The sequence below is a fragment of the Neomonachus schauinslandi genome, chromosome 7 (genome assembly GCF_002201575.2).
Source record: "Neomonachus schauinslandi chromosome 7, ASM220157v2, whole genome shotgun sequence".
NCBI lineage: Eukaryota > Metazoa > Chordata > Mammalia > Carnivora > Phocidae > Neomonachus > Neomonachus schauinslandi.
This window is the reverse complement of record NC_058409.1, coordinates 106,405,267-106,432,493: the sequence shown is the minus strand read 5'-3', so window position 1 is coordinate 106,432,493 and position 27,227 is coordinate 106,405,267. Positions and strand designations below refer to the sequence as shown.

Below are 27,227 nucleotides of genomic sequence, written 5' to 3'. Positions count from 1 at the left end.
GGAAGTAAAGCAATCTGAAGGAAATTCAAAACCACAAAACTTACTGAGTGAAATACCATTGTATTGTTTATACAAAGAATAAAAGGTTTGGGAGAACTTACTCTGCTAAGTCATGATGAAGGAAGAACAACAGCCATGGAAGGCAACCTTTTACTCAGAATTACCTAAATTGGAACCTCATGACCATTTGAATGGACTTATTGGTTCTAATGCCATGAAGAAATTAACAGCCAAGAAGCCAGGTCTTAAAATCCATGATCAGATGAGTGTCAATGACAAGGGAAAGAAGCGAACATTAGAAGAATGCTACCAGATATTTCAAATTATTCATCAGCTTACTACTAGCCCTGAGGATATTCTAATGGTTGCAAAATATGTCATTAAAGAATTTTCATGGAGTGGAGGGGGGTGGGAGGGATGGGGTGTCTGGGTGATGGACATTGGGGAGGATATGTACTATGGTGAGCGCTGTGAATTGTGTAAGACTGATGAATCACAGACCTGTACCCCTGAAACAAATAATACATTATATGTTAATTAAAAAAAAAAAAAGAATTTTCAGAGGATGGTATCAAGTACCTAGAACGAAGGAGCACACCAGAAGAGAAAATGCTACAGGCCTAAGACTTTCATAGAATTTGTACTTGAGGGTATAGAATGTCCAAATAAGACAATTTAGACATTGATGGTAGATATTTAATAGCAATCAACAAAGAGGTTGGCCCTTTGGTACAAGGAGACTATTAAACTTGATAAGGAGTTCTGCCTTTCTACTAAGGATATAGTTCTTGGCCTTGGCCTCAGTGGAAACCCTACCACAGGACAAACAAAAGACTCTTGGAACCTCTTCTAGAAGGTAAAAAAGCATGTCTGATGTTAACCTTACATCTTTCAGAGATTCCAACTCCCTTCAACTCCCCCCCCACAAAAACAAACAAACAAAAAACCCACAAGTACTCCTGGATTTGCTTCCTGACAGAATCTGGCATGGGACATTTCTCAACTCCTCTGAAGGAGGATCGCTGGATCTGGTGGCCTTTTGAGGCACCACTCAATACCATGGGGTAAAGCTTAGGACTTCAGGTCCTCCAGATAGCCCTCTATCCCTTCTTCCCCCAGTTTCCAGGTTGCAACCCATTTGTAGAGAAGTACTGCTCTGAAAATGTAAATATCATTTAGAAATTAAAAAAAAAAAAAAGTTGAGTTGAGGGTCATGTGATTATTAAGTTTCCTATCTCTGAGTGTTTGGACTGTGTGAACCTAGACAAATGATTTTTCTCTCTGCACCGGCATTTTCATCTATACCTTTGAGATGACACAAATTGGAATGTTGGGAATTTAAAATGAGGTAATACATTAGGAACTCAGCAGAGGGGTCTGTTCTTTGTAAGTACTCAGATGTTTATCATGGCCACTGCTGCTCCTGTCTTCTAGTATTCTTCTGTCTTCTAGTATTATCATTAGGGAAACTTGGGAAAATAAAGCATTTCAGATAGAAGGACACTTCTGAGTAAAAACTTAGAGATATGAAGAAATTTCCTGCCCTTGGGTGTAAAGATGATTCCTGGCAGGGTGAGAAAGGCTGTAGATACTTAGTTCAGAAAGAAAGATTCCTTGGAGCCAAGCAAATACTCAGAAAATCAGAGAGCTAGTGAAATCACGCTCCATTCCTGTTTTTTAAGAGCTAAATATCCAAATGAAGAGTCCAGTGTGTGTCTGAGCCCACTGTGTCTTTTCCGTTAAATATACACGCAGGGCTCTATTAGGTGGCTGCCATTTTGTTCTCAGGAAGTGAATAAATCAGCCATTTGGTCCTCGGGAATATGGGCTGCTGACTCTTATTCTCTCTGGGGAAGAGTGGTGTGTTATTAGCCATCTTTTTTATCTGGAAGTATAACACCAATTTTGGTTCTGTGTCTGGCCATCTAGCCTTTTCTAAGGTTGCCCGAATGAAAATGTGAAAAGATGGTATTTGGTCCTTGTGACTGGAATTAGGAAGAGTGGGTGGTATGCATGATCCCCTAATTGTTCTCCTTGCCTTTGATCTTCACTGAGCCACCTCCTTTCAATCTGTAAGATCTTATAGAATTAGCCAACTAAAGAATACTTCAGAGTAGGCCATTCCCTCATCTAGCTCCTCTGGTGGGTCTCCACGACCAATTAAAATTGCTTATCCTTCTCTTTATATCTATTATTTGAGTTTATCCTCCTTTCTATCTTTTTTTTGCCTTAAGTCCTTTTGATACACTATACGCTATCACCCTAAACAGCTGGTGGCACCACCTGCCCCCGCCCCCCCCCAAAAAGGTGACATGCATACTTACTATGTTTTGGGGCTATCTGATTTTCTTCAAACAGTTTTCTTCCACTTAGAATGCCCACATCCTATTATGACTATCAAGAGTCTGGATATGTATGGGGTAGATATAGTAATAACTGGAAAATAACAGGATTATGTGGTTTCTTGTGTATTGGATTTTTTTTCCCCCAGAGATAACCTGTTCGGTTAGCAATTTGGCTTAAAATTTTATCATTTTAGCAAGAGTATAAGTGGATGGACTAGAAATCTCTGTGGGGCTGGGCTGGAGAGTGTGACAGATGGAATCTAGGGTTTAGACTTTCTAGTTAAGAATATTACAACCTGTGGAGATAGTGCGCACCTTATCCTATGTACATCCCGTTTAACCAGCTTTCAGACTTTAAACAACCTTACAATGTTGGAAAACTTCTAATATATAAATGTGGAATAATAAGTTTTCTAAACCAGATGAAAGCATCGCATCACTCTTGCATCCTGTAGGCAAATGCATGTTGACTATAAAACTGTGTGAGTTGTGTGATTTCACAGCCTTGGTCATTGGACTTGTGAACAACAGATATCAGATGAGAAAAGCAGCAGGTGAGTGTGGAGTGAGCAGTGGCTGCTGACAAAGGGAGGAGTGACAGCCGACAAGGAGGGAGGACCCAGTGGAGACTACATGCCCACCAAGTATGAAGCTGTCTGGACACCAAAACAAATAAACAAAAACAAAACACCCTAGTACCTCAGGAGTCCTTAAGTTGTCATACACACCAGTGCTAATGATTATTAATCAGCAACGAGTTATCACATGCCTACGATGTGCCAGATCCCATTCCAGGAAATCCAGGGGAATTTTTTTTAAAAGTATAAAATACAGTGCTCAGCTCTGAAAATATTTATCATCTGCAACACTACCACATCAGCCAAGGTGACATTCTGTATATTAAGCTCTTTTCACAAAGGCAGGAGCATGTGTGGAACCTAGTAGGAAGTTTTTCTCTTCCAACATTTAAAATTATTTAGCCACTCACAAGATAAATTGTTTACTATTTTCTTAAAGATACCATTTCCTGACAATGCTAGTAATGGAGACATTTCAGAATAATGACCTCATAAAGTTCACACAGCTGCCTCTCTGTGCAGACTGAGGTAGTCATGACCTCACCCAGGCCAGAGGCAGGTCTTAGCAGCTTGATAGGACTATGGTCAGAAATGCAGTTTGGTTAAAATGTTTCCCCTCCTAACTGCTAACTTATTTAATGAAAGGGAGTGTCTCACTAAAGGTGCATATTTTTCCTGAGATTCTGCAGGGATGAGACCATGGCACCTATGGGACATTAGACAAAAAGAGTTGGATCTTGACATAGATCAGGAACCCCCAAATTCATCCTTGTACTTAAGTCATTTGAACTCTTTGGTTATTTTATTCCATCAAGTCAGTCATTTAGAGTTGAGGAAGATCTTACTCATTCCAAGAGGCTGATTTAGAGCATTTTCCCTGGGGAAGGATATCCTCTATAATCAGGCAGTGACAAAGCCCCTGGTACTGCAGGGAGAGACGGATTACAATATGGAATGCCCGTACAATATGGAATGTATTGGTAACGGTAATCGTAATGGGAGCCTTATAAAAGCAGCAGGCAGGATGAGGGCCAACCATTCATTCAAAATGGAAAGGGAATGTGTATGTTTATCCCACTGTCCACCAAATTTACTTTAGGGAAAATACAATCAAAGCAGAAGAAAATGAAGACTAGGAAATGCTTCAACCGCTGGGCCTTTCTGGCCTCTTAAAATCTGAGCCAGGCTAGGAAAAATATGGTGAGAATACTGACTTTGGAGTCAGGAAATGTAAGTTCAGGTATAGGTTCTGTTGTTACACCCTCACTGTTTGACCTTGAGGACACCATTTCCCCTTCCTGGAGCATCCACCTCTTGCCTATGATAGAAGGGATCAGATGAAGCCTCTCTGGGTCTTTATACTCCTGGCATTCTAGGGTTCAGTAGTAAGCTAAAATAAGGATCTTGTTTTTTAATGTGCAATCCACAGTGACGTATATACAGTGAAGTGACCTATAAATTCCACTTAACTCTAAATGTGAATTAGATGCAAATACACAATGAAAAATTAGGGTGAAAATCATTGCTCTGTGTAGATTAGGAAGTATAATATGATGCCTTTGCAGTGGGAAGAATTAACTTGATACAGGCTGAAGTAAGCATTGAAAAATGTAAGGAGAACCAGACACTACTACAGTCTGGGCTTTCTTCCTCTTTGGTGAGATTTTTCTTTTCTATTTTTGTACCCATGGTTAGGGACAAATGTCTGTGGGATTCTACATGGGGCTATGGCATAAGCACTTATAAGAATAACAGGTCATGCGAGCGTAGTCATAAGTAATGATACCATCTGTAGATGTATATGACCCAGAGGACCTGAGTGTATATGGTCTCTGGTCAACCAGGCATATAACCTACCTGTCCTGAGAGAAAGGAAAATTTAGCCAGTTGTTACATATGAACTTGAGTTGAGAAAATAGTTCAGGAACCAGGGAATTTGTGCTTACTGGGTGCCACAACCAGCGTTAGCACTTGATAGATTGTCTTTCATTTAATCCATAGACTAGAAGTTCCCTTTCAGAATAGTTTTTTGGGGTTTTTTTTTAAAGATTTATTTATTTATTTATTTGACAGAGAGGGACAGCGAGAGAGGGAACACAAGCAGGGGGAGTGGGAGAGGGAGAAGCAGGCTTCCCACCGAGCAGGGAGCCCGATGCGCGGCTCGATCCCAGGACCCTGGAATCATGACCTGAGCCAAAGGCAGACGCTTAACGACTGAGCCACCCAGGTGCCCCCAGAATACAGTTTTTAAACATTATTTGCTTTCCTGATTCCTATTAGTAAAATGGGGAAATTGAATCTTGGAGGGGTTTAGTAAGGTCTGACAGCCAGTAAATAGTATAAGCTGAGAATGAAAGCTACTCTGACTCCAAGGCCAGTTCCCTTCCACAGTACCACATTGCCTTCTGGAAGTTCTACTTCCCACTCTATTTCTGCCTTTATTTGGCTCTGGTACCTAAAACAAATCACTTAAGTTTTTGAATCTCAGTTTTTCATCTGCTAAAAAATCATAAAAACCAACTAACCAAAATTGGATATATGGCCTCTGCTCTTCTTCCATGGTTTGTGCATGATCTTTACAGGGCCACAGTTAATTCACTGGGAATGGTGCCTCTTGCAGTCATGAAACATGGTGGCCTTGGACTTAATAGGTCCGTGTACAACCTGAAGCTATATGTAAATTGTATTGTATTTACACATCTGCATTGTATTAGAAGAGTCCAAAGCTTGGGCGCCTGGGTGGCTCAGTTGGTTAAGCGACTGCCTTCGGCTCAGGTCATGATCCTGGAGTCCCTGGATCAAGTCCTGCATCGGGCTCCCTGCTCGGCAGGGAGTCTGCTTCTCCCTCTGACCCTCCCAGCCCTCCCCCCTCTCATGCTCTCTCTCTCTCAGTCTCTCTCTCAAATAAATAAATAAAATCTTTAAAAAAAAAAAAAAGAAGAGTCCAAAGCTTTCCTGACTGTCATTGAAATCTGTATCCCCAAATGCCTAAGAACCTTCTGATTCTTAGTAGACCTTAGTAGGTCTCCTGATGATGTCTTCTAACTCAAATCGTCTGTAGCAATCTGAAATAAATTAAGGTTTAGTACATGAAGGGAGCTCAAAGGCAAAACTGACACTTGTATCAGAGACTATGTGGTATCATGGAAAGGAACCTGGCAAAGAATTGAGGATTCTAGGTCCTGGTTTACTCTGCCTTGTCATTCAAAGCGAGATGCTAATTCCTGCCTGCCTCCTCCCTAAAGCAGTTATTATAAGAATCAAATGTGATAATATGGATGCAAACACTCTGAAAAAATACAAAGTATTTTGCAAACTTATGATATTAACTGTGAGATATTAAAGTATCAAGTCATTTCGCTAGTTGTCAATTGAGAAAGGGGGGAAAATTGCAGGCTCCATCAGCAAAATTTAAAAACCCTGCTTTTTCATCCTTCGGCAAGGTCCTTCAGCTGATACTTATGTGTAAATTTCCTTGACTTGAATGAGAATTGGTTGCAAATACAGCTTGCAGGATTCAAATGGAGATCATTGTCACTCTTGGCGCAGATAAATAGAACTTAAAGTTTCTTCTCTAGGAAAGAATGTTCCTCTTTTATCCCCTTTCTTCCATTAGTCAGTGATTCTCAAAGGATGGTCCAGGACAGCAGCAGAACATCATCAGGGAACATGATAGAAATGCAGATTCTCAAGCCATACCCCATGTTAGGTTTTATGGGACTGGGGTTGAAGAATATGGCCCTATTTCAAGGAATGCAACTCTCTCAAGATGCAGAAAGTATAGATACCTTCGGTACCCTTGGCAGCTGAAGAGCAGTAGGATCCAAAATTAAACCATTCATGTGTAAAACTAGCTCCATGGTAAGTGATATTCTCTGAGCCTCACAGTTATGGAACATAACAATAAATATGAAAAGAGCTAATGTTTATTGAGCATTTGTCAAATTCTTAGCACTATATTAAGTGATTTTTATGCATTAATGGTACCGCATATTTTTAGCTATTTACTGTGTCAGGACTTTGACAGGCTCTGAAAATACAACTGTGAAATGTAACTGTCCTCAAGGAGCTCACTCACCAATGGGGGTTATTAGAAGAAAGGGGCCCATCACTGTCCGAAAGAGAAGGACCATGGAAGAATAAGTTCAGGGTGTTTTCTAAGACCTAGTGAGGCAGCTACACTCAGTTTTATGTGAATAGAGGTTTCTCAGAGGAGGAAATGCCTAAATTTAGGCCTCTGAAGGATGGGAGGATCAGTGACTTGACAGTGGGCAAAACTGAGATTTAGGGCACTTGGACACCTGTCCTCCAAGTCACATAGCAAGTAAGTGGTAATGTTGGGACTTGAACTCAGGTCGGTCCAGTTCCAAAGCCCTTGCTTTTAACCATTAAGGGTAGGCCAGAAAATAGGTTTTATCAAGCCTGTCAATTCTGATAAATTGGTAGTGGCTTCCGGGCATGCTGATGATGAGGACTCTGAGGCCTTGACTGGGCTAAACGGGAAGGAATGCCATGATCAATTAGTGATGTCTGCCTTGGGTGCAGAAGAGGGGAGTATGTGTGTCATGCATTTGCTGACCCTGCAGTGCAGAGTACTGCCTCCAGGACTTAGCACAAAGAGAGACAGACCTGCAGAGCTGGTTCTTGTTCATGTCAGATTGTCTCTGACTTCAGGGAACTTATAGCTCAACAGCATCAGCGGGGGCTTATTATATGTTACTAGGAGGTACTAAGTGACAGCTCAGGATGTTATGAGCTGATGGAGCATTTAGTGAGAAAGAGAATAAAGGTTTTCTTTCTTTCTTTTTTTTTTTTAAATGAAGACACTGATTAAGTCTAAGAGTGAAAAACAAACGGCAATAAAGAGCAATCAATCTTATTAATCCACTAACCTTCAAAATTTGTAGGCCAATTCCATTTTCATTCTTTACCACTGTTACTTCTATCAACATGGAAGGTGTTGATAAAATAGAAAATGGCATTGTTTGTAAGTAATGGGATCCATATTGTTAAGTTAGCTCCCTTGTGCCCAGGGGAAACTTAAATTTAGAAATGCCACCCAAAAAATATGCATTCAACATACCTAATGGCTCATCTTTGGAACAGTATGGAAGTTGATACCAATTAGGGATTGAGAAAGTGGCTCTTTAAGGCAAAGATTATAATAAGTTCACTTCACACATGGTTTATGGTGTTGGTAATATGGTGCATGAGCTCTTTGAAGGCTAATCACATATTGTTTCCCCAGTATCTTTGTTAAACCAACGCTTGGATTGAAATAACAACAACCGGTTCTAATAATCTAAAGGAAACAGATGAGTCCCATCAAGTCAGTCAATAGTTGGAGATGAATTTCCTTTACAAAAAAGTCTTTTTCACTTCTCCCTAGAGCACCTTCACAATTTAACTGTTTTATCCTTGACATTAAAAATGTTTTAAAAATGACTCATGTATTGGATATAGAGACCAAAAGGAGAAGATGACCTCTCCCCAAATCCCAAGGTCAGAGCTGTTTGCCATCTGGGCATTTCTCCCCAGGAAGGCTGTGTGAACAATTATCTCTCACTAACCGTGACTTGGCAAGCCAACGTGCCCCCATTTTCAGAGGCTCATTGGTGGTTAAGGGTGGCCTTCGTTGTCATCCTCCAAACAACGCCTCCTGCCCAGGGCTATGCCAGCTTATTGTGCTCTCCTAAAGCCCTACCCAAGGTCATCAGAAACTAGCTTCTCACTGGTAGCCCCCTCCCTCAAGGTATTTACATCACAGATGATGGGGGAGCTTATCATCTTGAAGCCTATTTACCTTATCTTACTTTGGAAGACAAGATGTGACAGTACCAGAAATCAAAACATTTCTCTGGTCAAGTCAAGCTGACCAGTACAGAATTATCTCTGATTCACTTTACATTTTAAACATTATCTGAAGTCTCAACAAGGAGAAACACGACAATGGTCTGTGGAGAAGAGGCTCTGGGGCATAGGCTGATTAGAACTTTACCTTTTCTCATTGCTACCAGATTAGATAATCATGTGGAGAACTATGAAAAACAGCCTCTAAATACAGTCTCCGCTATGTAGAGATCTCAGCAAGAAGAAGGTGTTCTGGAGTCCAAAGTTGGAGGACATCAGTTTAGATTCCATGTTAAATGGAAAGAGGAGAAGAACCATTTAAAGATTTGCATTTTAATATATTCAGGATCCAGAAGCTTCTCCTGTGCAGGCCTCCTGATCCATTCATGCAGCAGAGGACCACCAAGTTAGTTCAGAGAAACTACCTTATTGGCTATGCAATTTATTCATGTTCTTACCCCCTGGTAGGCTTCTGAGTATGTATCCCTAATGCATCTCTCATCTGTGAGCAGTACTGATGCTGAAGCTTAGCTGTGTGCTGTCATTTGTCCCATCCTTTTCTCTTTACTTCTGGTATGTGGGCTGTTTTCTCCTCCATTCCATGGAGAGAGACACAGCCCAGTGCTTTGGGTGGAGCCCAGGGCTGCTGGTAGGATGAGATCTGGTTTCCATGCCTATTTCTGGCACAAACATGTATGACTTTGGACAAGTATCTTTCCCTGTGCCAGGAGCCCAAGATTGGCTGATCCCTAAGGAGCCTTTCCAGCCGTAACATCCTAGGACTTAGTGGGAACTGGAATTCTGGGTTTGACTGAGTTCAGCGTAACCAACATTTGCCAACTGCCTTGCTCTTTGGCAGTGAGCACCATGCCTGGCACTGCAGGGGATGTGCTTCTATCAGAAGGCTCTCTCTGACACCATAGCACTCACAGGCGAGCAGGGAGTAGGATGAGAAAAGCAAGTTTACAGATATCTCTAGTGCACAGCAGAACACACTGTGTGCTGGGAGCAAAGTACAAATGATTACAGGGTCTGAAAGAGGCAGGAATCGCATCTGTTTACAAAGAACAAAGTCAGAATAACACTTCATGGCATTTCAGATGAGCCTTGGCAGAGAGAATTCAAACAGGAAGCGGCGTCGTTTCCATAGCAACATCTACCGAGCAGGTATTTTGTGCCAGTCACTGTTCTGAGCACTTTACTCATAAAAGCTCATTGACTCCTCTCATTGTTTTGACATAGAAACCATGATTATTCCCATTCTGCATATGGAGAAACTGAGGCATAGACTGTCTAAATGACAGGCTTAGGCTCACACCATGAGCCAACAGCAAGTGGGATTCACACCCAGGTGATCTCATGCTTATGTCCAGTATCAGCTTGGAGGCTTCACCGACACTCACATATGGAAAGTCTCTGAACCTGGAGACTGGAGAATGAAGAAGGCCTGACTGCAAAGATGAGCTTTGGGACCCAGGGCGAGTCCTCTTGTGCCTCTGAATTGCCAGTTTCTTATCAGTGACATGGCAGTGATAAGTACTTGCCTCATTGAGTTATGATTACTCAGCAAAACAACAGGACTAAAAATACTTTTTTAAGTGTTACAGAGTCCTATGTAATTTTAAAAAAATAGAGGAAAGCAGAAAGAGCAATGTGAACAAAAGACGGAAGAGTGCAAGGCATATTTGGGTACGTATTCAGGGCAGAGTGCTTGTCCTTTGTGCTGAGTAAGTGCACCTGATAGGTCAGGTCAGGGTCTCTTCTGCATGGTTGCACCTTGAGTGATTTCCACCCAGGGTCTTGCTTTATCTCAGCTCTGGTAGCTACGCTAGGCCTTGACTCTACTCTCTCAATGTGAAGAATGACAAATCCAGCTTATTTTCCTTGTGTTTTGTATTGCTGGCGCTCACTCCAGAATGCCAGTATGATTCTCATCAGCAAGAGTTTAATGGCAGCATTTGAACGGGAGGACTGGACCCCTAACCCTCAGTACTAATACAGATGTCAGCGTGTCACTTTCAGCAGCATTAGCTCATGTAGGAGTGACAGTAAGGGATGGGTAAAGTAGAGTGGAAACTTATCAGCCACGTCTGTGCAGCAAGATGTGTTACCGTCATCTTCTCAATCCGGGGCAAGGCAACGTCTTTAGATGGTGCCAGGGTACCATGGGGACTGATGGGGAAGGTGGAGGGGCACACAGTGGTTAAATCCAAGAAAAGGGGAGCAGCTCAAGGGACACCCAGTAGGAGATACACTGGACTGGGCTCAAAAGAGTACCAGCTGGCCTGATTTTTGGCTGATTGACCCTGGAAATGTCACTTCACCTCCCTGAGCTTCTGTTTCCTATAAAACAGCACAATTGATAAAGATGCTGTCTAAAGCACCTTGGATTCTAAAAGCCTAAAAACGTGCAAGTTATTTTTAAGCAGAAACTTAACTACAGCTATTCTTAGGCTCCCAACTAGAAGCTACATGTGATTTTTCATTTCCTATGAACTGCAGAGGTAAAGTTTTCAGCTGCATGTTGCTCTTATCTCTCTAGTGGCCAGATGATGTTGTTTACAGAACAACAGCAGAAACATCACAACAATAGCATCTGTAGCAACAGACACCGTGGTAGCCAGGAACCGTGCGCTGAGAACACGTTTTAAACGCATTTAATTCTCAAAGCAGCACCATTAGGTGGGTCCTATTATTATTTTTGCAATACAGATGAGGAAGCAAAGATTCCAGAGTTACTCATTAACTTGCCCAAGGGACAGACTGGGGAATTGAACCTAGTTTGTCCACCATCAAACCCTGCGCTCTTAACAGGTCAGATAGCCAGCCAGGAGTGAACATAGGCACGTGAACCTCAGGAGCCCAGGTGGCCCTTACAGCCTCTCTCCCTTGAAAAATGATCTCTAAAGATTTCTTGATAGGAATCAGAGACTTTATTCCCCAGGTCGGAAGAAGGAAGTGACTAACTCCAGGGTAAGAGAACAGGATAAGCAGTCCTTTCCCCAAAGTGAACTCTGATGACACCGAAGAGGACAGGCCTGTATTGGAAGAAAGAGGACCACAGGGACAAGAGGGACATGGGGGACAGGCAGTTGCCTCACCTGCTCAGTTGTCTGAAAGTTGTTCCACACCAGAGTCCCCAACCCTGCCTCGCATTGCTCAGTGGCCCTGACCATGGGAAAGGCACAAGGAAAAGTACAGTGGAGGGGGTTCACAGTTGATAGAGCAGACAGGACGGAGAAACCAGGTGGGTGTACCAGCCCCACCTAGAAAGCATCTGTTCCCAAAGCACTGTTAAGTGCCAGGTCCACAGAGAGATTGCTAAGACACAGCTCCTTCCTTAACGGAAGGGCTCATTGTAAAAAGATGGGAGACACAGGAAACAAACTGAGTGTTGCTGGAGTGGGGGGTGGGGTGGGAGGGATGGAGTGGCTGGGTGATAGACATTGGGGAGGGTATGTGCTATGGTGAGCACTGTGAATTGTGCAAGACTGTTGAATTACAGATCTGTACCTCTGAAACAAATAATGCAGTATGTGTTAAAAAAAAAAAAGAAGAAGAAGAAGAAGGTAGCAGGAGGGGAAGAATGAAGGGGGGGAAATCGGAGGGGGAGACGAACCATGAGAGACTATGGACTCTGAAAAACAAACTGAGGGTTTTAGAGGGGAGGGGGGTGGGGAGATGGGTTAGCCTGGTGATGGGTATTAAAGAGGGCACGTTCTGCATGGAGCACTGGGTGTTATGCACAAACAATGAATCATGGAATACTACATCAAAAACTAATGATGTAATGTATGGTGATTAACATAACAATCAAAAGTCAATTAAAAAAATACTTAAAAAAAAAAAAAGATGGGAGACAAATCCAGGCATGGTTGGCATTAATGCAATACACTAAATGCCAAAATGAGAGTCTGAACAACTTGTTTTGTGTGTAAAGGGAGGACCAGACACAATTAACTCCAGCACAACGCAGAAAAGTACTAAGTGCACTAATGGAAATGTGAGCTAAGAGCCCAGGGAGGGGTAGATGGACACTGACAGGGGTTCTCACGGAAGCAGTGGTGTTTGAGTGGGATCTTTTCCGAAGTACTGGAATGAGTGGAGAGGGAGAGATGAAATTCTCATCATCGCAGGGAAATAGGTGTAAGGAGGTATGTCAGTTTGTCGTTTGCTTTTCTGAAGGGAGGATGGCTACAAGCATGGAGTTGAAGTGCAGACTGACCTAGTTGTGATTCCCAGATCGGCCGTGTCTGTGTGACCTTGAACCCTTGTGTCTTCATCTATAAATGGAGATGCTAATTCTTTCTTCATGAGATTGTTGTGGAGAATAAAGAAATTAATGCATATGTTTAATGATGCAAATATTTAGTAAATGCTCAATAAATGATAGCTTTTACTCTGTGTTATTGCTGTAGTGAACATTATCTGGCTCCTCTGGGTGACATCTGAGGCTATCCAGCCACTACGGGATAACTTAAAAATGAACTAAATGCACCTACATATTCATTTGCCTTTGCCTTCACCCCCATTGCACTTTCCCTCTCCCCAGTACGAGCCTACATAGCCAGTACGTCTGCCTACTCCTGAATCAGAGTTTTGCTTTTTTGTTTTGTGTTGTTCTGGTTTTCTTGTGTTTCGTGTTCTAGCTTCTTCTTCATGTAGTACAGTTCTGCAGTGGATGGGGCACTCTTTGTAGTATTTTCAGATCCAGGAGCGAATGCACAAGACAACTACCATGGTCCATTTCTTGAGCAGAGTCCTTGCCTGGTCAGCAGCCCAGCCTTGCTCTGGCTCCTGTTCATCACCTTGCAGCTGAGAATCCTCGGAGAATGTTGGAACTATAGAGAACTTCCGCCAGATCTTTTGTTTTACCAATGAGGACCTTGAGGCCCAGAGATAGGAAGAGCCTGGTCAAGTTTCTACAGAGAGACAAGCAGAGTAGGCCAGTACACTAGACCCCAAGTTGGGGACTCACAGGCCAGTGTACCCTGGATGGCTTCCAGGGACCTTTCTGCCTTTGCTCTGTAGACTTAGGCCCAAAGATACGATTCCTTCCCTCCCCAGTCCTCCCTCCACGTCCCTCCTGGCTTTGGGTGAAGCTCTCCTAGAAGTCAGTGTTGCAGTGTTGCACATGCAGCTCCCTCTCCCACAAGGCATCATCAGGATGCCTGTCCCAGCACCGTGCACTGACTTGGGGCCTTCACAGCTTGGAGCCCAATGACAGCCAGTGAGGTGTGAAGATGGGAAACACTTTCAACTGGCTCAGCATTCAAGAAGTGAGGAGGCAGGTAGGTAGTGTCTGTGATGACTGACTCTGTAGAGGGTTGATAATAATGAGGAAACTCCAAGGCTTTCCTTCTCCTACTCTCCTGAGACGAAGGATGTAAGTACCTTTAATCTTACATAACAGCTCCAGCTGTTTGGTGCTGGTGACTATGTCGAGGAGGATTCTGAAGCCACATCTGGCTCCATGGGATATGATGCTAGGATATGGGGGCACGGGATCGTATGTGATCATTATGGGGAAAATAAGACCCAAGGGGCATTCTAGTGTGATGAGGGAGGCAGACTCACGAACCACTGGTAAAAACTGTACAAGAGAAAATGAAGGGGCGCCTGGGTGGCTCAGCCGTTAAGCGCCTGCCTTCAGCTCAAGTCATGATCCCAGGGTCCTGGGATCGAGCCCCGCATAGGGCTCCCCGCTAGGTGGGAAGCCTGCTTCTCCCTCTCTTACTCCCCCTGCTTGTGTTCCCTCTCTGTCAAATAAATAAATAAAATCTTAAAAAAAAAAAAACTTTCTTAAAAAAAAGAGAGAAAATGAAATAAATTCTACAGTAGAAGTATAGCATGTTCTGTACATTCAGAGGAAAAGGCAGTTCTTTCTCAAGAGGGAGAACAGGGCAGACAGGTGAGATTGAGCCAGGGCTCCACGCTCAGCAGGGAGTCTGCTTGAGATTCTGTCTCTCCCTCTCCCTCTGCTCCTCCCCTCGCTCATGCTGTCTCTCTCTCTTTCAAATAAATAAATAAATCTTTAAAAAAGTGTTTACATCCTTGGTCTCAGGAGAGCAGGAGAAGGAAGGCCTCAGAGTCTCCTCATTTTTATCAACTGTCTACAGTGTCGGTCATCACGGACATTCCCCACCTGCCTTCTTATTTTCCCCCAAATGTATCACATATGATATGTTGACTCAATCAATAAGTTAATTACTCAGTGAATGTCACAGTGTTAGATATGTTAAAAGATGATTCAGCATGATAGTAAGAACTCACATTGTGGAATCAGACATACATTAGGTTTGAATTCTAGCTCTCCCATTATTGGTCCTAAGATGTCTACTGACCTGTGCCTCGGTCCTTCTTTTATAAAATAATGAGAATTATAATCATAATAGTGCATACCTTCTAGGACTGCTACAGAGCTTAAAAGATATAATGATATATAGTCTATTTTCTAGCATCAAAGTGCTCAATATATGCAAGCATCTGTCAGTAATACTAGAAATCGTCATCATCATCATCATCATTTGTTGCCACTGTCATGCTGCTGACCAGAATCCCCAAATCCTAAATCAGCCCCTCTCTTCCCTTAGATATAAGAGGGAGACCCATGGAAGCTTCTTTCCTCAGGGCACTCACCAGGTCTCGGCTCTCCGGATCTCAGCACTATGGGGACCAGAAGAGACCAACCCTAGGCAGTGGGTGGCCAGGGAGGATTTTGCCCAATGTCTCAAATAAGGCAGATCCAAGCTTTCTACCTCAGATCTACAGATAAGAGGCCCCTCCTACCCATACTCAAAGCAGCTTCAGGCCTCATAGCTCCCCAAAGACACAAACCCAGCAGAGATTTCACAGCTCTAGCACCACAGACCATAACTGGCCTTGCCACCTGCATACCTATCTTGAAGAAGGCACTGGGGAAGGGAGACATCCTAAAGCAACAAATGGCCCCAGGTGGGAGGGCAGGTGGCAGTGTGTCAGTGGTGGTGGCTGTATGGCCTGTGTGGGTGTGAGGGAGGTCGATAATATAATGCTCTAAGGTATGTGCAGAATGTATGGAGAACTTGAAATATAGATATGGTTATCAGTAATGTGATTAGTGGGGACAGAACTGAATCTGCAAATGACCATGCTTGTATAATCCATGCCTATCCTCTTACACTTGAGGAAACCAAAGTCCTCACTTGAGGGAGATAGTCCACTCACTTGTTGATTCATTTACTTGGCACTGGTTGTACTTCTCAGTGCTGTGCATCAGGTCAGCATGCTTAGAAAGGAAGAAAGAGGTCCTGTTCTCAAAACTTATAGCTTTAAATTAAGAGGAACAGATAATTAACAAGCCAACAATCAACTAGATGCAGTGAAATCTCTCATAACCAACTTCCATTCAGCCATCTCTTTGGATTAACCTGCATTCCCCATTCTCTCTGTAAATACCCAACTGACACTCCTGGTGAGTGATCAGCCCATATGCTTCTGTTCACATCAACTTCATTGGAAATGTGCTAGAAATCAGTTCAGTTGTTTTCAAACCTATTTATATGTCTGTATTTTTATTATATTTGGGCAATGTAACTAAAAATTACATAAACTAGTGAAATACAAGTGCAAAACAAAGTTGTTTTCTTTCTTTGGAAACTAAGTTAAATACTTTTGAAAGTCGCAAAGATGAATCACCAAAAACATTGTAATATTAGGTGTAGGCAAGACAACTATAAAAAAAAATTGGGGGAAAAACAAAAAAAATTCCGTACTTAACGTTTATTTTGTAAATGTCTTCAGGTTCCCACTATATCAGAAGATTGATAAATACATGTGCACTTAGGTATTTTAAACTAAAAGGAAATACCTGCTATGAGTCATTTTTTTGTGATTCTCCTTTTTAACCATCTTTCTCAAATAATCTAATTGCAGTCCCCATTGCATCAGATAAAAGGGCTTCTACTGTAATTACAACTTGAGTAAAGTGCTGTGAAGGGGACAAACCAAATGCTGTGGCAGAGAACAGTAGGTCACCTACTTAGGGTGGTCCTTGAAAGAAGGGAAGAAGCCAGCCAAGTGGAAGTGGGAGACGAGTCCTACATGGATGGTGCAGCATCGGGGAGGCCTTGGTACATCCGAGGAACTGAAGCGATCAATGAGGGGCAGGGAAATGATGAATGAAGTTGTTCAGGTCAGCAGGATCCAGACAATGTAGACCCTTAGAGGTCATGCAAAGGAGTTTAGGCTTTATTCAGAGCATGATGAGAAACCTTGAAGGGGCCCAGAGCCACAGCATTAGGACAGGATCCTGATTTCTGAAGAACATTCTGGCTGCTTTGTGAAGAATGGATGAGGGTGGGGAAAGATGTGGGCAAAGTGGAGGCCAGAATAAAGGAAGTGATACAGTGTAACGAGCATGCATCATGAATGGTGACAGAGGGGTAGGCCAAGGTGGTAGAGGGGATGGAAAGTGGGGGAGGTAGACACATGTGTGACATCTCTGGAACGACTTACATCCATGTTTTCTTAAGTCAGCCAATCAGTATGATCAAACTCACAGCCAACTATGGAGAGGCATTTGTGATCTAATGGGAAAAACACTCTACCTGAATTCATGCAACATGATTTTCTCTTTCTAGTTTGATATTTATTGACTGTGCTACTCAGAGCAAGCCTCTTAACCCTTGGAAGTTCATGTGGATAAAAGGAATAATAATATCCTGTCCAATCTACCTCTTATTTGATTGTGTAATTAGAATAAAATGATGGCTTACATGTTTACTATACTTTATAGTGAATTTGAATTTAGAAGTTCGGTAAACTCACAGCAGGCAAGACAGGTGCTATTGCCCTCACTTCACAGGTGAGCAAACCAACAAATAGTTTCTGCGTATCTACTATATCAAGACCAGGGCTAGGTTCTGAGACTTTAAAAAACAAATTAGACCCAGCCTTGCCCTGCCGTAAGTAAGCTCACAGTCTGGTGAAGAGGACAAACATGAAAATGCTAAATTATGGAATATCGAGATAAGTACTAAGAAAGTGCATTAAAAACTCAAAGGAGAAAGTAGTTTTGTTCTGGAACTGTTGGAAGGCTGCCCACTGGAGTCTGCATGTGAGTGGGGTCTTGAGGATGTGTAGAAGTTTTCCAGGTGTGGATGGACATGTTGAGGAATGTGTGGAGAGGGGTGGAGACCTGGAAGGCAATGGCGTGCTGCGTTCATCAGTGTGTTTGGGTCTCCGCTGTTTGGGGGACCGTCGGGAAATGAGGCTGGAGGGTTGAATCAGGGATAGTGAGGCTCCCTCACATGGAGTCCTGTGGGTTCATTATGTTAAAGCAGGAAAACTAGTGTTTTAGCTGCACGCTCACGCTTTCCTCAAATGCTCACAGCACTTCCACATATTTGTACCTGTGCTTCTCCTTCCTTCCTCACTTTCTGTTTTCCCCAGCATTAGCTTGAATAGCAGCCTTCCCCCCCATACCCACTCCTAGAACTCTTCGTTTTAATGGGGACATACAAAGAGAACACCCCAGGATAGTGAGAAATGCTTGTGTTCTCAGAATTCCTTCCAGAATTCAAGCAGCCTGGACTGATTTTTGGCAGCAGCTGTCTCATCCTGCATTTTGAGAAACCTTACAAAGTGATTTGAATTTTGGTACAAAGGGAACTCAGTACCAAGAGTGGGGGCTGAGCATCTCTGCAGAGTCTCAGGGAAAGAGTCTCGGTTGGTGGAAATTGTTTAGGAGACCTGCGTTCCAGTCCATAGGCTGGACAGCGTGCTTTCAGGCCTCACCTCTCCCATCTGGAAAATGAGAAGAAATGCTTGTAGAAGTGGAAGAGTGTTCAAGCTAACTGAATCTCATTTCTCTTACAAATGAGGAAATGAACTCCAAAGAGGGGCGATAACTCACTTCAGGCCATGTAGAGAACCGGCAGCCTGTTTGGTCCGCCATTCATTCATTCATCTGTTCATTCCATTCAGCAAAGATGTTTCAGTGCCTCGGCACTGTATAGATGCCAGGACTGTAGTGGTAGAGAAAAGAGTCGTAATCCCTGCCCTACTGGGAGGATAGGAGATTACACAAATGAACAAAAGATTAAACAGGATAATCAAAGACAGAGATGATGGAAATAAGGCACTGCCGTAGAGACCACAGAGGCAGGATGTATCTCTGAAGAGAGAACACTAACGTGGAGACCTGAGGAATGAGGAGCCAGACATTTAAAGAGGGTGGAAGAGCTTCTTATGGGAGAATGGCATGTGCAAAAGCCCCAAGGCAAGAAAGTTTGGACTGTCTTGAAAGGTAAGAGAAAGAGCACTGTGAAGCTGAGGCAGTAGGGACAGGGCCTGGGAGCAGAGGCCGGATAATAGACAGGCAGGGGCCGAGACTGCAGCCTTAGATTTCAAGTCCTCTGCTTGGTAGACTCTTGATTGTTTGTCACATCCCTGTTGGAAAGGAAAGGCGAGTTCTCGTTCAGAGCAACATTCTATTACTGGCTGAGCATTTGTTTTAAATGAGGTATTCCCAGCATGCTTCACTGAGACCATGGATGAGAAGAACAGAAGAAAACAAACAAACAAACAAACAAAGATTTAGCTTTTCTGTATCCAACTCTCCACTCAGTTACTGTTCAGCTCCAGAAATCAGCCAAGGGCAGAGGTCAGGAATAAATTCAGATATCAGACAAGGTGGACTTTGGTTTCTGATGGTGTTGTACGATTTTGAGATCTGGAACTGCTCATCTTCTGTAGCCTTATTTTACCCTTCCTTATCATCCTTTCACTTCCTCAGTGGGTACACCCTCGCTGGAAAATGAATTTCACTGATTTTAGGGCACCCGTGGGCTGTCATCTGCAGATTTTGGTAAAACCTTGCCTAGATTGACGGGTGCCAATCAGGCTCCTTGGTGTGCCTTGCACTGTGGGCTTGCCGCTTGGCTTAGAAAAGCCCATTTATATGCATGATTTTCATAGGAAAAGAATAACAAATAGAAACAAAATATTTTTTTTCTCCCACTCACCCAGGAAACAGAATCAAGATAGCCAAAAGGAGAGTCTGGCCTCACCTCATGAATGATTTACCCAGTGTACCTTGCACTCATGGTTCATTCATGAACCAGGAGAAGTTGCTTTTTTTTTTTTTTTAAAGATATTATTTATTTGAGACAGAGAGAATGAGAGACAGAGAGCATGAGAGGGAGGAGGGTCAGAGGGAGAAGCAGATTCCCTGCCGAGCAGGGAGCCCGATGCGGGACTCGATCCTGGGACTCCAGGATCATGACCTGAGCCGAAGGCAGTCGCTTAACCAACTGAGCCACCCAGGCGCCCTGGGAGAAGTTGCTTTATGATGCGAGGGAGAGGAGGTATGGGGTAGTGGATGGGCCAAAGATAGGGGAAGCTCTGATGCTAATCTCACCCACAACCCCTTCCCTTTGGTTAGTGTCTTTGCTTTTATTCAATTTGCTCTGCCTGGTTAGTGTGCTCATTCCCAAAGGCTGCAGAGAGGCAGAGCTAAGTAAATGGAGTCCCTACCTGGACTCTTCCGTGAACCCCACCTAACCCCAAATGAGGCTGAGAAGCACTCACCCCAACCCTGGACTGCAACCTTCTCCTCAGCCCTAGAACCCAATCCAAGAATAGGCCCTGCCTGACTTTATCCTCAAATCTAACCCTAACCTTGTCCAAATGGAGCCCTCACAGCAGCCCCTCACCCAGCACTCCTGAATATGCCTCTGTACGTAGCTGACTCTTGGCCTTGAAGGGTCTAGCCACCATGTTGCAAGCCCTCTGGTACATACCCAGTTTTTAAAAGAAACCTCTCAAAGTTCCTGCCCTCTCAGGGTTGGGGTCTCTCCTCCCTCAGAGTCGTCTATAGCTGGAAGGCAGTGTTACTACAGCCTTCTCCAGACCGAAGCTGGCCAGCGCATAGGAGAGGAAGCCTAGAGGTCAGAACCACCCCACCTCCTTGCCATATTGCTGTCTGCGTGTTGACACTTCAGTTGGAGTCTGTGAGCTTTCAGGCCCCACTGGCTCTTGCACAGAAGCCAGCAAGCAGTGGCCTTAAATCAAACTGGGACATCATCAACTGACTCTGACTCTCTCATGGCTCCTGTCCCCTGCCTTCCCCACAGTCACCACAGAAGAACCAGAAGATATGGAAAAGAAAGGTGGGCAGTCACCTGTTCCTGTCATTCCCTGGCTGCATAATCCTTGGTTCCTCGTTTGTACATGGGCTCAAGGGTCATCATTCCTGCCCTACTTACCTTACTGGTATTCACAAGAGAGAATGGATGTGAGAGATTTGAGAACCCCATGATACACTATGAGTTATTATTATCGCTCCCCAGGCTTTGCCAGCATCCCATCCTCCTTGCTATCCAGGAGCAGAAAAGCGTAGAGTAGGAGCTAACACACTACAACCCACAGGCCAAATCTAGCCCATGTCCTGTGCTTGTAAATAAGGTTTTGTACCGTAATAAAATCTCACACTCAACTTGTCTACGTTTTGTCTTTGGCTGCTTCCTGTGCTACAGAAGCTGCCATGGACTAGTTGCAACAGAGATCATGTAGCCCAAGATATTTACTACCTGGCCCTTTGCAGAAAAAGTTTGCTGACACCTGGCAGAGAGGGTCACAGCAATGGCTCTGAAGTGGGAATGCCTGTGTTTGGATTCTGAATCTCCTACTTCATGGCTGTGTGACCTTGGGCAAGTTGTTTAGCCTCAGTCTGCTCTCTATAAAATGGGATAATAACCATATCCCTAGTCCATACTATCAAATTAGTAGTAAATGAGTAATTCACGTAAAATACTTAGCACAGTGCCTGGCACGTAGTGAGTGCTCGGCGTCAGCTGGAATATCATCCAGGGAATGAAAGCTCTGCTTTGTGTTGCCAGACCTTCAGGGGACAGAAGAGCATAGCTCAAGGCGCAGGCCATGGAGTGGAACAGACCTGGATTCATATCCCAGCTCTTTCACTTACCACATGAGTGATTTGTGAAAGATCAATTAATCTCCTCAAACTTCAGCCTCCTCATGCATGAAATAGGGGGAAAAAAATTACTAGGATGCTGTGAGGAGTGAATGATAAAATGCAGGTGAAGTGCCTAAAACAGAATTGGGCACAGAGTAAACACACAGTAGGTGACATAACTATAACAAGAAGAAGAAGAACAGTATTTATGCCAAGTAGTGCCAGCCACCCAGAATAGATAGGTAGTGGGAAGCTTCCAGTATGCTGAGGTATGCTGAAGTAGGAGGCTCTACCTGTGACTGGTGGTAGCCTCAACACCAGGTTTTGCACATTCGAAGCACATGTAAATTAAGAAGACTAAAGTGGAGTTGGTCACACAGCTATCTATTAGGAGGCTTTTCTCTAGGCCAAAAGGCCCCAAGACCAAGTATGTTTTTAGCACTACTAATCTATGATCCTATGATTGTTCTTAGATTAAGTGATGGGTCAAGGAGGAGAACACACATATATATGTGTGTCATTATAGGAAATATCTCTGAAAGATCCTCTTCCCATAACACTACATGGGCACATAGTAATGCTAAGCAGTTTGCTATGCAGGGTGAAAATGCCCTCATTTTTAATCCATTTGATATCCTAAGGGTTGAGCTATGTAATGGGATGTAAACCTTTTTGCCTAGGCAGCACTGGCTAAGGAGACTGGGTGTTGTGGATGGAATATATTAAGGTTGGCTTGGTTCCTCATGCCAGCCTAAGAGCACAGCTCTCATTCTCTGTTGGCCTAAGATAACAGGGAGTGACAGAGTTCAGTGGGCTGGAGCATGGCAGTGGGGAGGGGATATTATATATCCTACCAGCTCATGGTTACTAGATGGTCAGCCTAATTTAGAAGACTGTGAGATAAGTAACATCACCAAGCATTCATATTCATGCTGTACCCAACTCTGTATAGGGTACTTCTCATTGTACCTATCAAGAAAAATGATGAAGGAAGGCCTCTACCTTAAAGAGAATTTATACTTCAATTGTGGGTGAAAACATATAAAGTCAGTTGATAATATGAAAGAAAAATAGTGAGTCCAAACCAATGGAAGTAAAGACACGGAAGCAAGATGACATCAATTGTCAAGAATAGTATCAATTGATTAATACAGGTAAATGATTTACATTTACACATTCTTTCATTTACTTATGTACCAAAAATATCGTGTAGTCATTGTGTGTTACCATCTAGGGACTTAACCTTGGTGTTTAGATGTATATGACATTTATGAAGCTCCTAACATAGTCTTGGACTATGACTTATAAAATAACAGCAAATAGAAATTTAATAGACATCCTTTGGTCTGATATGCCCACCATCCTTCTCCCCCTCTCTGCTCACAACACCTTCATTTCCCTTCAACCGCCATCTTGGTAAGATAGTTAACTAGTTGATCTGCCTTCCCTTTACGAAAGGATGATCCAGGCCCTGAGCACAGCCAGTCTTGAACTGTATGGAGCAGTTATCACAAATGGCTAGAGCAGTAGTAACCCTCAACAGACTGTTCATGAAACCCCAGATTCCAAAACTTCTGCAATTCTATCTTCTCTAAAGCCCAGGGGTTTGTTGTTGTTGTTGTTGTTGTTTTGTTTTGTTTTTGTTGTTTTAGCTGTGGGTCCATCATATCCTTACAGCAAACTTCCTTTTATCTTACATTAGCCTGTGTTGATTTCTGTTCTTGCAATCAAAGAACTTAAACTAATAAAGCATGAGAGAGATAAAAAATTGATAAGAGGCACAAATTTTTATGGACATTTAAAAGAAGGATAGAGATCTTTTTTTTTTTTTTTTTTTTTTGAGAGAGAGAGAATGAGAGATAGAGAGCACAAGAGGGAAGAGGGCAGAGGGAGAAGCAGACCCCCTGCTGAGCAGGGAGCCTGATGCGGGACTCGATCCCAGGACTCCAGGATCATGACCTGAGCCGAAGGCAGTCGCTTAACCAACTGAGCCACCCAGGCACCCAAGAAGGATAGAGATCTTTAGATGATAGCTAGGAATGGGGAGGCATAAGAGCTTCGTGGAGGAGGTAACATTTAAGCTAAACCTGTAAAGAAGGGAAAAGATTTGGAAAGGAAAAAGGCAAGAGGCAGGAGGGCTTTTTGGAGTGGAGCAAGAGCAGGAATGAATGGCCCAGAACCTAAAGCCAGCCTAGAAACATCCGAGGAACAGCAGAATTCATACTAGAGCCCAGTGAAGTCACTGATTATCCATTTGAGATCCCATCATACCTAAGTCAAAAGCTGTACCCTTTCCCATTTTCCACTGAGTCAGAACCACCTTACCCTCCACTGTGCCTCTCCTCCATTGACTTGAACTTTAAGATGTTAGAACTGAAAGGTCTGGTAAGATCAGGTGGTACTGACCTTCTCAGACCAAGGTGATGCTCTAGAGTGCCACAGGTACCCAAGTCACACATAATCCTTGGAGGAGCATTAAGTTTACTCGGAGAGTTGTAGGATGTTTCTCTTCATGTTCATCTCTGCTGCTTTCCTCCTTTCTCCTATGCTACATCGACACTGGCCTTCTTTCTGTTTCTGAAGCTCACCAATCTTTTCCTGAGCCTTGATAAGAGCCTTTGTATTTTCGGTCCTTTTTCTGCCTGAAACTGTTCTCCTGGCCCTTTGCCTGGCCAGCTCCTTCTCACAGTTCATTTCTTTTTTTTTTTTTTTAAAGATTTTATTTATTTATCTGACAGAGAGAGAGACAGCGAGAGCAGGAACACAAGCAGGGGGAGTGGGAGAGGGAGAAGCAGGCTTCCCGCTGAGCCAGGAACCCGATGAGCCAGGAACCCGATGTGGGACTCGATCCCAGGACCCTGGGATCATGACCTGAGCCAAAGGCAGTCGCTTAACCAACTGAGCCACCCAGACGCCCTCACAGTTCATTTCTCAGCTCCAGTGTTCGTGCCATAGAGAGGGTCTCCCTGACCATCTTATCTAAAGTTGCCCTGCCAGTGGCTCTCACATATCATGCCATTTTCTTCATAACATTTACTGTGTCCAAAGTGATCTTACTGATTGTATATCATTTCTCCCCACTCTGTAGAATCAAAACTTCATGATAGCAGGGCCTTGTCTTCTTATCCAATGTTGTATCCCCTGGGCACCATCTTGCCACCTACCATGTACCACATGCTCAGTAAACATTTATTAGATGGGTGGATAGTGGAAAGATAGAAGAAAGATGGGGAGAAAGAGGAGTATATTCCCGTCTGTAGAACTACACATCTCTAATGAGTATAAAGTTTGATTAGAGGTCTTTTATCAAACAAACAAAAGTTTGAGAAACATTGATTTAGTGTGAACTCCATGCCTCACATGGAGAAACTGCACCCAGGGAGGGAAAGGGGCTTATTAATGGTTCTAGATTTGCTTCTTTGCAGGTACTTTTCCAAAACCATATCAGACACCTGAAGAGTCAGTCTGTTTGTCTTGTCCCCTGCCCCTGGTTTCATGTGTCAGCCACAAGATGGGTCTAATTCTAGGAACAGGGGGCCCAGGCTTTACCTAATTCTTATCCTCATATACAGTGACACATCTCACTGGCTTTCAATGCCTGGTAATTAACGCTCGTGTTTCCTAACGAATACACCAATCTGAGCAGAGGAGGATGTCTCCTCTTCTGCATCTCCCTTTGCTGCTATGTCCCAACTGGGCTCTAGGGCCAGCGTGAAGAGAGGCCCCAAGAAGCTGACATGAATCCAAAGCCAAAGTAAAATGCAACATTGACATGAGACACAGAGACTTGCTTTTCCAGGCCTGGCAAGGCCCTTGGCAATGAGGTCCCTACCACCTTCCAACTCTGTGCCACATCCCTACCCTAGTCATTCTGGCATTTCTGGGGTTTCCCGAAGGTCCCCTCCTCTCTCGCCTCTTTGGATAAACTGGTTCCTCTCCCTGGATATTGACACAAGGTGCTTAGTACCATACTTGGCCAGTAGTAAGTGCTCAGTAAACACTGGCTATAAAGGTTGTTATGACCATTTTTTTCTATGGTTGAGCCCCTTATTACTCTTTCAGAATATCCTTACCTTCCCTTGATGTAAAACTTTGTGAACTCCTGTGCAAGCTCCTTGAAGGCAGAACGTATGCCTGTCTTGTATCATCACTGTACCCCAGTTGTCTGGGAATATTAGTTTCTGGTGCTCCATAAATATTTTTGTTGAATTTAGCAAATGGATGATAAGGTTTTGTCTAGTAAATAACAGGGAAGTTCTGGACATGTCTCAGAATCTTAAATAACTGATGTTGTTTAGAGGGGATGGGGACAATTTATATCTATTATGGTAATTCATGGCACGTCAGTATTAGATCTTGGATGCAAGACAGTATAAAGGGATGGAGGGGCATTCTTACTGTCCTCTGAGTGACAAAAATAAAACACATTTGATATCACAAGGTTAGAGTCAGATCAAGAATGCCATTCCCACCAATAAAGATACAATTATTCAGGGAGGAGGGTGAATATCTAAAGGTCCTGCACCCTGCTACACACACTTTCAACCCACCCCCCCCCAAAGGAAACTGTCCTATCATCGCATTATCCACTATTTACAATGAGGCTGCCACATTTCCAGGGACTGAAGCCAGGAGCCAAGGAGAAATGTCAGTGTGAGAAGCCTTAAATGAAGTGACAATAAAAAGGAGTTGCTGATACAGGAGTTCCCTGCCTGGGAGAGAGCTGTCAGGGCAATACCCAGGGCTGGGGGATTTATTGATACTAAGTGGATGGTACCATAAGCAGGAGTGATTATCAGAGGTTTGAGTGAACCAAGGACGGACTTGGGCAGCCTGCACTGTGCTTGGGTTTTCCTGCCTTTGCCAGTCCTGCCCTCCTACCTCCCCAGAAGGGAATTCCTGGCCTCATTTTTTACTCGCTCTGATTGTTGGACACATTCTGTTACTGAATCTTCTTGGAGGCAGAGACCTCGGAATCTGACACTCTGGCCAGGTTCCCTGAACATGCTGTGTCTTCTCTCTTTGCCAGGTCTTTGCGATGGCTGTTCTTTCTACCTGAAATATATTTTTTAATATATATATATATGTATTTTTTTTTAATTTGGATATAGTTGACACACACTGTTACATTATTTTTAGGTGTGCAACATAGTGATTCAACTTCTCTGTACATTCTGCTGTCTCAACACAAATGTAGCTGCCATCTGTCACCCAACAATGCTGCTACAATGCCATTGACTATTCGCTATGCTGTGCCTTCCCCCCACCCCCAGATGCCCTTCATGCATGTGCAACAGCACCATGCCCCCTCTCCGGGCTGATTCCTGCTTATCTGTCAGCATCCTCGCTGGCACCTCCTCTTGGAAGCCTTCTTTGAGGTCCCCAAAGGCTAGAGTTAGGTGTCCCTGCCTAAGGCTTGAACTCATCCCTGCCACAGTGCTCATACTGAAGTGTTACCACCTACTTAGTTGTCGGGCTCTCCCATGGTCAAGGTAA

General features: G+C 43.6%; 1 protein-coding gene and 1 pseudogene across 6 annotated transcripts in view; both read left to right on the top strand.

Moving 5' to 3' along the window:
• The window catches only part of GRIA1 (glutamate ionotropic receptor AMPA type subunit 1), a 298,697-nt gene that overhangs the window by 121,468 nt on the left and 150,002 nt on the right, over window positions 1-27,227 (top strand). The window lies entirely within an intron of this gene.
• On the top strand, window positions 113-1,096 carry LOC110587001 (annotated as a pseudogene).